Consider the following 12,626-nt stretch of genomic DNA (forward strand, 5'->3'; position numbering starts at 1 on the left):
ACTATGAACTATGAAAACAGTGCATTTCATATTAAGATTTAAGAGTCTTGTCCTAGTTTAATAAAACGATAAGCAAACGAAATGGTTACAAATGAATAATAACAACAAATAAAAACTGTTCTTACTTTTACAAAACTTGTCCAAAAGACCTATAGCTATGCCGGCATACTGAGCGGTGAAGGTTTGTGTGTTTTGCATCAGGTGGAGCGCAGAATCGTGTGTTTTAATTCTCAAAGACTCACCAAGGCAGTATCGCAACAGTATTTTTTTTATTTTATTTTGCTAAATATGTGTAAACACTGTAGAATATATTGCAGTAACACCCTGGAGTGCATCACAGCAACAATTTTGCCAGGAGGAAAAAAAAAATGTGTTGGAGCTTATTTCCAACAATGTGATAGAAAAAACATTGAATCCACCAAAAATATCCATATTTAAAAAAAAACAAAAACTAAAATCTTTTTGGTTTCAAATCGTTTTGGTTTCCTCACCTTCAAATGCATCTAAACCACCGGCCTCCTAATTTTCTGGTCCTTTACATTGGGTCAGTGGTGTGTGAAATATCCCAGGAACTGAAACTTAAGAGGACTGTTGTTATCATTCTCTTAATTTCAGGTTCCTTGCTGGAAAGTATTCTCAAGGCAATCGGAGTCAGGAAAGCCAAAGTGTGTGTACTTGTACACTTAAATATAGAAGTTAACATTTTGTCAAAAATAAAAATAAAATAATGATAATAATAAAAATAAATAATTCTTAAAACACTATTTGTATTATAATGGCATCATGAAAGCGATTTTAAAGTGGATATAAATTGAAAATATATAATAATCGTCAGTGCTATGCTCTCTGAGAGTTAAAGATGCATGGCCATCTGATAATTCAGGGTTAACCTGTCACGAGACCCGTGTGTGATGTTCAGGGGTTAAAACAAAGATGCGCACGAGAGAGTCGCTGTTTCCCTCCACAGACACGATGCGCTCTTCCACACAGTTCACTCGCTCATCCTTGTAGGACCTCAGCGAGCGGTCAGTGTACACACATACACAGACTTTGCGTCTTCTGCCCGCGGAGGCTGCTCTTCAGCACCCGGCGCGAGAACAATTCCCCAACTTCACTTCACGTGCGCTCGAGACGCCGCGCGCGCACACTCACATTCTGTCACATTCGACGGTAAGCGCTCACGCAAGAAAACCTCTGTCTGACTGACTGTCTCCGAGAAGAAGAAGAAGAAGTAGAAACAGAGAGAGAAAGAGAAAAAGAAAGAGAACGAGAGAATCTCTCCTCACCGAGCTGCTTATTTTCTCTGTCAAGCGTGTATCATCCGCTGTGTGGTGAAAAGCGCAGACCTGCGTGGGACCGATTTCCCGCCGCTGCAAGGAAACACCAACCGTCCTCTGAAAGGTAAAAGTTACCTCACACATCTTCAATTTGATGTCTTTGTAGGATATGCCTGTTTGTTCTTCTTTCTTTTCTTTTTTTTTTTTTTACCTTTGTTTATATTAAGACATACATTTATGTGAAGTAACAAACTCACAAAAGCGGGTGGTGGATGTGTGTTTGTAATTCGTGTTTTCAGTTGCTGTTCCTGAACACCAACGTGAAATTTTCATTTACGTGAACATACTGTTATTTTCGGATAAATTCTAAGTGAGTATACTTAGATGTTATTTATCAGACTCTTAGGCATTGCTCAGCAGTAACTTAATTAATCGTGTGATACCTGTTGATGCCTCTCATAACACTCATTAAAGTATCTGTAGCTACAGGTCTAATAATTACCTCCCTTGAAACAAACAAACAAACAACAACAAAAAAACATTGCATATTCCTGATTTGAAGGGGAAAAAAAACATATTACAATGCAATATTAATGCAAAAAGCAAGCAAAATAATGAAATAGTTGTGTATGTTTTTAGAATTGACCACCTAGAATATAATTTAGACTGATATTATCCTTCTGATATACACAAGTACAAAGACTTTGCCAGGAGAAACTGTGGAAGGAAGTTTAGAGTTTTCCTTGTTTTCCTTCCAGTCTAGTTGGTCAGCGTTAATGTGATTCATTTTGCATTTAAGACAGGACTTATATGTTGATCACAGAGTAATACAATTATTGGTTTTGGTTAGCATGCAAACTTTTTATGTTTCAACAATAAAATTGGCTGATAACAATTGCGGATTATAAATTCTTATTGACTTTCTACTTTGAAATTAAAATCGACTACACAAAACATTAATTATGGATATTCATAAGATATTCATAATTGAATAATTGCATAATTTATAGGCACAACTATTGCTATCTAAATAGCAGTAGATCGTAATTTCGTTATTTTGTGCTGTGACTGTAATGCTACGCAATTATTTCTTGCAAATAATTAATTGTAGCGCAAAATGTTTAATAATATATGCAAACAATAGACTGGTTTTTCCTCAGTCAGAAAACTTTTTTTACACCCAATATTGAATAAAAGCTAATAAGCAGTTCAGTAAAAAAAATCTGAATATCGGTTAAACCGATTATCGTTCTTTCCAAATGGTTTTTGAGCTATATATTAAAAATGTTTTTATGAACTATAGCCTACTGTAGCTTTCAATCCTTCATTGGCAAAAGCCATGTACTCAATGTGTCATTCTCTTAGAAATTAGCTAGACAAAAAGAATGTGCTCAACAAAAAAGAAACATTTAACCTATATTGCATATAGGATTGATTATATCTGTGTAAAATTTGTATGTTAATATCCAAATGAAACTACTACTGCGCTTCAGTGTGACATTTTGAAATTACACATTCTAAGTAATGTTGGATATTTACACCGATAAGAAGATCAATATTCGGTGTGTCTATCACAAACCCTAGTATTTCATTCATAATAAAGTGCAGTATGACTCCATCTTGAATCTACCATTCCTGGAAGGCAAGAATTGAAATGTTCCCCGCACATGCACCTTAGAAACTTAATAGCACTACTCAGAGACTGTGTTTAAATTGAGTTGATTCAAGAAACGTGTTATTGAAATTGCTATACTTCACACTTGTAAATGTGTTATTTCTCAGTAATGGGTAATCATGAGCGCTGTTCCCGCATTCAGATGCGTCTGATGTCCTTACAGAGGAGGTTTATGGCAGATGATAGTCTTTGCACAAGTTGAAATACCTGGAAATGGGCCCAGGAACAGGTGCCAAACAACACAATTAAGGGATCAATAGGGTGATGAGACAGCTGGAGAGAGAAAGTGAGAGAGAAAGGATAGGGTGGGGGGATCAGGTGGTAGAGAGGGGCAGAGAAACCAAAAGAGATGTTGTAATTAAGGCTAAATGGGGCTGAAGAGACACCAGAGAATGCATCCAAGCGGTAATTTGTTTTTTATTGAATATATTTATCAACATTAAATGACTTTTTTATTTTGGAAACAGGAAAGTAACTTTAGCCCAGGCTGGCCGCATACATAAATCTGATGATTCAACGTAGCAGCGAGCAGCTGTTGTGCTCATGAGGGCATTTTCCGAGCGCAGGGGTAGTTGATGGATCATGGCCGCAACACACTCATTGAAATTGATTACCAATATGCATCATTTGTTTTCTTTATTGCACCTTTCCTCATTTAGAAAGAAACTCAAGAATTTAATAACATCAGTCACTCACTATGAGTTCTGGGATGTATTACAGCTTACAAATAATTACCACTGGAATTTCAGTTTTATTATTACGTTGTTTGTTTAGAATCAGTTGCGCTTTACTTTTCAAGTAGAGCTCATCAGTGTGATTGCTCAACTGCTGCTAAAAGGCATTATATCATGTTGGGAAAAATAGTTTTTATTGTTCGTGAAACACTGCAGTCAATAACTGCTGTATCTCATGGCACCAGATATATTTAAAATCAGGTCACACTATTTTGGATCGTACCTGTCAAACACTGTAGCCATGCAGCTTGCTGCACGTTACTACTGAATGTGTTCTATAGTAACGTTTGTATTCTGAGCGTGTGTGAGCAGAGACCCTTTCATGACCCTTGCAGTAGCCATATAAGTTCACAAGAGATAGTGGTCTGATCCCTTCCTCTGAAGTTACAGACAGTCTCACAAATCTCTTGAGTGTTGCTCAAGATTGAAGCTTTATCAACTGTTCAGGTGTGCCAGCCAGCAGGAAGACCTCTGAAATGTTTAATTGCAGCTGGAGATACCTATAATGCAGAGACGGCGTATCACGTATTCGCACCAGCAGTGTGCTGATTTAGGAGTGTAATTTCCTAATTACACTTTTTTAATTAAGGCATAGAGGGAGGTTATTGCATTGTTCGACTTAATTCTCTGTAAGTCTTTTCATTCAAAATATAACTCAGTACCGCAGGGTGGTGCCTGCATTTTTATTTTTTATTTTTTTTTGTCAAATTTGACATTAAATTGCTTTTCTTTGTGATATAATGATACAATTGTCAATTTAGAATGAGGATAACACAATGCATCAGTTTTCCATAATCAAGCTGTCTGGATGAAAATGGCAGGGCTCTATCTGAACTCTACCTGGGAAGCGAGTTTTGACAAAGTAAATCTGCCAGATGTATTTGACTTCGGTGACCTCACGTTTTTTACAGCCCTTTCATGTTCTTTCCTTGGTTTGTGTGTGACTGTTTTTTTAATACCAAACTGAGATATATTGATGGAATCCTTTTCTGTAGTCCAGCAAGTGGTTTAAACTTTTAAAGAATGTTCTCTAAAAGTATTTATTTATTGTATATATGAAGTATAGTCAGCACCAAAGCTGGACAAAATAAGTGTACAGACCAAATAAGTGTAAATAAGCACTTAAATGTAAATTCAAGTCAAAGAGAAGAGCCAAGCAAAGCATGGCAGTGAGAAAAAAAAGAAAACATTGCGGTTTCATTTTCTGTAGTTGAGATGAAGGGTCTGAGATATAGTGCATGGGGTTCATATGTGGCTGTCTGCATTATGAAGCATCTTTTTTTTTCTTTTAAAGAGTCAAAAACAATCGTAAGACACCACTCTATGCCGGGTCAAACTTGCCAACAGACAAGTATGGATATTATGTAGAGACACTTTATTTAAATTAATTGACATTGGAAAACTGAATAATTTTTTTTGGAATCTTAATGCCTGAAAAAGTACATTTTAATTTTCTTCTCAGCAGAGACTTCATATTGTCAAGTTCACAGTTGTTAAACCATGCTCGGCTAACCTCGATAAAATGATTGAGAAGTGGGATTGTGAAATTAAAATTTAGGTGGCAAAATGCTGAGGAGCCCTTATTCCATTAAGAGTCAAACATAGATATGAACTGTAATTCAGTGAAATGTCAGATGAGATAGTGTCTTGACATTTCTTGTGTGCCGGAGGTCACCTCAGCTTTAATATCAGTGCAATGAAGTGGCCAATGTTTTTGAATGCTATTTGTGTCTCCAAAGTCACGCTGCTCTAGGTCCCCAACAGGTGGCTGTGGCCAGTTTTGGAGGGCAAGGAGTGGAAAAAAAAAAGGTGTGAGTAAAAATTGTCTTTGTCGGTAACTTTATTGGAGGGTGCAACGGAGTACAATGTTTCATTTGAATCATGCACATTACGTACATCAGCAAGGGTCAGGTCATCATTAAATGAAAGTCATTAAAAGCATCTGCTAAAGAAATTGGAAATACAGTATGAGTGCTTTTCCGTACCTGCAGTTTTTGTGACGGGTGCAATTTTACCAGACAGAAAAGTTGTCTTGTTGTATGCAGTAAATCACACAAAAGCTGGTGCTGCCTTCTGCTAATTGTGCTGAAAGGTAAAATTGTGAGGTAAAAAAAAATATTATTAATAATCAAACAGCTTGAATATCTGAGCGTCTTTGTTTACCGCGTTTGACCTGCCAATGCCACATCGAATGCTATATTATATTTGTCTAAACTTTCACTACACAAAATACATGTCGCTATTCATGATACATGAATGTTGCATTTTTGCATTGTGATTATATTGTTACACAGTGCAATGTTACACCTGTATTTTAGTAGTTGGAGCATATGAAAATGTTTTAATGAAAATGTACTTGATTTTTGCTGTTTATAAGCAGTAAACTGCCATTTTAATAAGGTCGTTTTAACTGGATTTTCACGATAAAGGGTAATATATCTCTGTGTTTTGCTACCTGACCTCTAAGCGTTGAGTGCAAACAATGGAACTGTTACAAGTTTTCTTATCATTCATTTATTGCTTTGGTTTTTCTCTCTCAGCAAGGGTTCTGTTGATTTGTAATTGCTTAACTTCCTTTGTAATTACTAGTTGGTTGTACAAATCCAAAAGAGACAGAGAACATCCCGATTTCTCTGTGTGTGACTGGCATGCCTGCAAACTAAAATCAATACTGCAATGTATTGCTCATCCTCTACTCTTCCCAGAATTTCTAATAGTGGATTTTGACTTTATTTTTAACAGCTGCAGAAAACTTCCTTTTTATTGTTACACGGTAGCTTTTTAGAACGAAGAACAGATGACACATTGATTGATGTCTAAATTGATGATTCCCCCCTCGTCTCCTTCACTTAAAATTAAGGACATCAGAAAGAATAAAAGCCGGATAGCCGAAGAGTGGCGTCTGTGATGGAACTGGGATGTGAGAAATGAACGGCAGAGTGAACTGGGATTGACTAGAATGCTCAAAAACAGCAGTGATGATTTGAAATGGTCTTTGTTGGTACTGAAGAACATATCTGTGATTGGTAGCTTTCCGTTCATCATCCTGCTAATGCTGTTTTCCTTGTAATAGATTAGTACATTTCAATAATATTTTTTCCGTCTTGCTGTTAAGTGTACATTAAATTATATGAAATGGCTTAATATTATAGCAATCAGATGTTTTATTTATTTATTTATTTTTATGTAGAAAGTTAATAAAAAAAAGACATGCTGGGAAAGTGCGCTAGATACATTTGGTCATCTGCGCTTCTGCTTGCTCTTTAGACTCTTGATATGTATACACATTAGTCTGGCAGCACAACAGCAAGTGGGTATTGCCAATGAATTTGTGTCATAGACATCATTAATTTTGTATTTCTTTAGTCTGCTGGCATAACATTCTGCTGGCAGGGTTCATGCGGAAGTGTTTATGCAGTGAATGTTGTATGTATTATGCATGGTATCGCAAAATTTTAACCACTATAAGAGCATTAGAATACGGTCATTTCTAGGTTAAATTCATTCTAAAATAACATTAGCTTTTTATTTTATTTGTTTTAAATTTAAAAATACCAGGTTCACCCTTGATGAGACTTACACCTGTCTGAAATTTAGTTTTTTGCTTTGTCTTTGTTAAATACAGATGAGCTTACATTAGACACATAAATGTGTTTTAGATTTTAGCATCTATAGCGATCTGTAGTAGATATGTGTAATGTATAATTGCACTGATTTAGTTCTTTATAATTACAATATAAAAAATATATATATATATATATGTGCTAGATGCTATGTTATTGATCCCCATTAAATTAACTGTTTGTTGTTTTAACGTGACATTTTAGAAAATGGCGTTTTTATTTTCTAAGCAAATTCTAATTTGAAATGTTAATTTTTGGATTCAGCTTCAGCTCAGAATTTTTTCAATATTGCTAAAACGTCATATACGTATAGAAGTAGCCTTTAGGATGTAGTTTAAATGACATTCAAAGTGTGTTGCATCTCTTTGCAAGTTTCATCATGCTCTCGCAACTGCATTAAACTTCTCAACAGCAATCTGTTGCCCATTCTGTGGGGACTACGGAGTTAGTAGGGGTGAAAATTGCCCTTTCTCTGGGTGATAATTTGCTGAAAGCCTCTCCATTTGACATTATAGGTGGATATGAAGTCAGCACTGGCTCTTTGGGCCTCGTATTTGTCTCCTGACCTGTGGTGGCAGTGCAGGGTGATGCTTTCTCCCCCCTAGACACAATGGTTTTTGAGAGAGGTGAAAACCAGCTGTCTGTCACCATCTGCCTTTCTATAAAACCTCAGCCTCTCCCAGCTGTGTGCCATGTGACATTCAAAATGTTTTTGGCACCTTTTAATGGGAAGCAGCACAGGAACTACTGTATGTGTATGGATTGGGACTGTCTTCCTCGCTCGTTTTCAGCCATATGGATTTCATATGGACTCCTTCTAGAGGCTTTGATTGGCTCACACTTGTATGCCTCCAATAATCAGAACTGGAGAATAGAGAGATTTCTTATTAAGATGAGGGGATGCCAAGCATGCTTTTAAACAATGAACAATTTCAAGACTCGCAGACGTTTTGTATATTATTCTTTGGAATGAAGTGATTTGAAATGTAATAGGTTTTAATCTGACATGTCAGGCAGGAAATTGTGCAGTCAGGCTTCAACACTCTAACAGTATTGAGGTCAACAGAGTATTTGAAATTCTGAATTCAGAAACAATATAGGTGCGTTGTATATAGATACAGACTCTGGAGAAATATATTAACCTTCTTTGAAAGGCGTGATGACATCAGGATATTTGATGAGTGGGCGCTAAAATGAAAAACGTATATAGCTGGAAGCTTTTCTGCCTAACAGTTTAAATTCACTCCGAAGGCTTCCTTGTGGACTAGAATTGTAATTAAGTTTGGGATTTCAGTCAGATATCTCTAACTATAGCAGCTTGATTTACATACAGTCGAGAGTGGTTCAGTTCTCACATCAGTATATTTGTGAAATAGCAGACAAAGTTTTGAACTTTATTTTATCCTTGAACTTCTCTATTTGATTGGACATGCACTTGAATGTATGTGTTTGAAAGCATCACTGTCTTACATTCCTGAAAAAAAAAATTATATCAATAGCATTAATGTACTCTACGTAGTGTATTTATGATCTGTAAGTCAGTCCTTGAGTGGAAATATGCTTTTCTTAATTCCAGCTTTTTGTCTTTGTCAGCAGGCATCTGTATAACCTATTACATATTACTTTTTACCTATACGTTTTACCTATAAATCTAGCTATATGTTGAAACAGACAGAATTGTCAAAAAGCTCTTAATAGTGCTTGATTGAATTGAATGTTTAGTCTCACTGATATGTGTGCATTGATATGATGCACAAAAGCCCCCAGCTCAAATTTATACTTGAAATGCAAAGTTTTTTTTTGTTTTCCAAGTTAACCACAGACCTTGAAATTGATCTGCCATGAATATTTAAACACCTTTCCTTTATTATCCCGAAGACACAAAGGTCAGATGTGCCTTTAAAGACCAAATTTTAATGAAATGCTATCATTGAAAAGGCATTAGCTTACATGCTTAGCGTGGCTTGTAGTTTTTAGCAGTACATTAAAGCATTCCTGGTGTGATTTTACACAAGCATCGGCAAGGTGGAGATAGCACTGCATCAAGATCAGGGAACTGAGGAGCAGGCGGCCATTGGCACTCTGACCCCTATAATTGTGTCCTCTCATCTTTCCGCTGTGCTTTCCTTTTCCCTTCATTTCTCTCTCCAGCCCACAGCCACTTGTAATTACAGCATCTCTCACTTCACTCCCCAGCGGCACATCAGCAAAGTGTTCAAGGCAGGACTCATCGTGCAGCGTTTAAGAGCTGAAGCCTGTTTCTCACACTGTTTAGTAAAAACTGTCAAAATATCTCTTCACTTATGGTCTTAACCAGAGGCCCCGTTGCTTCAGAGATGGCATTGTGTTTCCATAGGCAAATTGACATTGCTGTTTCCAAATAGAAATTGGCAGGTAAAGATTAACATCAAATTGGAGTCAACCCAAACAATGACAGATTTTATATGGATGATGAAAAGAGGTCTGATTGTGACAGTAATCGTTATTGCAAAAAATGAGGAAAAACCTCATTAGTCACGATCAAGCATTTGCATCGGGGTGTTAATTCCAATTGGCTAAAATGGTGCCCTGCAGCTCTCTTGTTAAAGTGTCATTCATTATCAAGTTGAATTCTCATTGCCCTCTGACTGCCTGTTAAGTAAGCAGTCTCATTCATATTAGCCATTGAGCCTAATGTTTATAGAGCTTCTAGCTTGCTGAATACGTCGTGCCACTTCTCCTTTTCCTGTTCTACATGTTAAACACATTGCTTACTGATCTTGACCTTGGTAGAATGCATCAATGAAATGAGAAATGTTCCAATGTATTGGCATTGAAACGTAAGGATATTGGATAAAATGGAGCCGAAATAGCTGAAAAGAGAGCCTATAGTATGGTCAGACAATGACTATCCCATTGTTATATATGTGGTTCCTCTTGACGGCATGTCGTTTTTCTAATTCAGACATGAGTAATTACAGCTGGACTTGCCTAGCTAATAGTGACCTACAAACAGCTGAAATTGGAGCAGTATAAATGAAGTGGCCATCTAACGGAGCCCTCAATTATGCTCTCCATAAATAGTTGCTTGAATACATTGATCTATTTTTTTTTTAAGTATGCTGAAAAGAAGCAGAGCATTGCTTCGCAAAATGAATCGGCATCATCACAGAGCTGTTTGACATTGTTTGTTAAAAAAAAAAAAAAAAAAAAAAAAGTATCATTTATTTTCTTTTTTAGAATATTTATTATTTCCCTAGAGTTATAGCAATAACTTGTGAGTTTCTGACTTGTGTGTTTTTGACTCTGTTTTTGTGCAAACAGGCTTAGGACCATTATTCCATGTGTGTCCCAAGACATTGTTTGTCTGATTCTTTGTAGATCCTCATTTTAAACTTTCTCACAGTAACATATTCTCTTTTATACACAGTATTATATCGGCAGAAACAAACTACACCACCTCCAACTGTGTGACAATGAGATGTTCTAAAATATTCAAAACTGTTCTACTGCTATACATTTTAAACAATCACTTTATGTTCTATTCATTACCTCTCGATTTTTATAGTAGCATGTGTGTTTATAGCGTGCTGCGGTTTGTTGCCTAATCCCTCGCTTTCGAATATCTGTCATGTTTTCTTCTTTTTTCCTTCCAGTAATTTTACTTGATTTATTATAAACCAGGGAAATAATCACATAATCAATCACCAGACATTTTGTATTAATTTTGTTGTGAAGGACACAGTATGCGCCTGGTAAAATTAGAGCACATTTTACTAAATGGGCCTTTGGGAATTGATTAGGTTAATATACTGTTCATATAATGAGCATTAGTACAAATATGAAGTGCTATTCTTGCATGGACATTGTGGCTTGTTCTTTGATTTGGATAAGTTAATAATTGCAGAGACAATTAATTATTTATTACAAATGATGGTCACCCTTGCCATAGAAACACTAAAATGTAAAACAGTATGAAGTACATATTAAAAAAGTAGTGGCATTGATTATAAAAAAAAATGCCAAAGCGTGCTTATTTAGCTACAACTTGGCATGCAGAACAATTTTTCTTGCCAACTTCCAAATTCTCTAAACATGAATGAAGTTTCCCCTCCTCTTTTGCACTTCTGATGTTAAGAATACCTTGACATTTTTCTGTGGTTCATCATGTTCCAAATGCATTCAGGCATGACACACTGCACGTGTCATAACCAGCCAGGAAGATTATTGTGCTAAATGAGCGGCATTAACGTCTTTGATAAATTGTTTTTAAATCTGCTTGTAATTTCATTGGCAGTAAATTTCCACAACTCAGAGAGCAGTCATCTATTCCTCAATATCAGTTTACATGACCCCTCCCAACTTGGCTTCTAACTGCGTTAGCTCCTAAACTAAAGTGGTCATTAGGTGCTTTTTTTTTCTCTACGGCTCGGCAAGTAATGTTGGTAAAATGCTAATGCTTAATAATGATCCCTTCGTCCATTTCTGGATTACTTTTCAGCTGAATGGCAATGCATCAAAACATAAAGCATTTTGAGGCTCATTAAGGAGGCATTATACGATGAGGTCTGCGGAGCGGTCACACGGGCCTGGTGATGGATGTGAAAGCGATCCGCTGCTGAAACCCGGTTAGGTCAAATCTCTGCGGTAAAGAGGGCTGCTCTTTGACATGAGAAGGAGGAGGAGGAGGGCCCGCCACCGGACCCGGCCCATCAGAGCATCATTAGTGTCCACTTTGAGCCAGTGACAGGAATTCCATTCCAGACTGAACTTCAGACCTGAGTGTGGGGCGCTGATAGCTTGCAGAATCACACGCATGGGAGTAATAAAGGGCTTTATGTAGTGTTGATGCTGTCTTCCAGCATATATGCACAAGTATATATTTTCAGAATCGATGGGTTGCCTGAATGCCATTGTAAAATAGCTGATATATGCTCAGTGACTGCTTAGCAAATGCCATATTGATATGTCTAACGGTAACTATAAAGAATCTACAATTATACTGTGTTTTAACCTGACATGAGCGACAATCCGTGACGTGCCAAAACTAAACCGCTCCCTTTATAATTAACAAAGCAGTCTATACTGGAAGCATGCTCTGCGCAGTCTGCAGAGTGCATTATAGTTTGTAGCTTAGTGTCAAATTTCATGCTGCAGATATATCACAATCTAAAAGATACGGCAGAATCTTTACTGGTTAATATATTTTCACTATTGCAAAGTATATATTGCCAGCATTACTATAATTAATTAAAAATTGTAAATTATTACAATTTTTGTTTTTAACTCAATTTCCAGTATTCTTCGAAATCCCTTTGTCTTGAAGAAGTCTTACTAG

At 36.6% G+C, this 12,626-nt stretch overlaps 1 long non-coding RNA gene across 1 annotated transcript in view; it reads left to right on the forward strand.

Annotated features, from left to right (window-relative positions):
- Positions 1-1,000: 1,000 nt before the first annotated feature.
- LOC122333031 overlaps positions 1,001-12,626 on the forward strand; it is a 183,067-nt gene continuing 171,441 nt past the window's right edge. The window contains exon 1 of the long non-coding RNA XR_006248576.1: positions 1,001-1,401. This is a non-coding gene — a long non-coding RNA (uncharacterized LOC122333031). The remainder of the gene's footprint in view (positions 1,402-12,626) is intronic.

Source organism: Puntigrus tetrazona, chromosome 1 (genome assembly GCF_018831695.1).
Source record: "Puntigrus tetrazona isolate hp1 chromosome 1, ASM1883169v1, whole genome shotgun sequence".
NCBI classification, from domain to species: domain Eukaryota; kingdom Metazoa; phylum Chordata; class Actinopteri; order Cypriniformes; family Cyprinidae; genus Puntigrus; species Puntigrus tetrazona.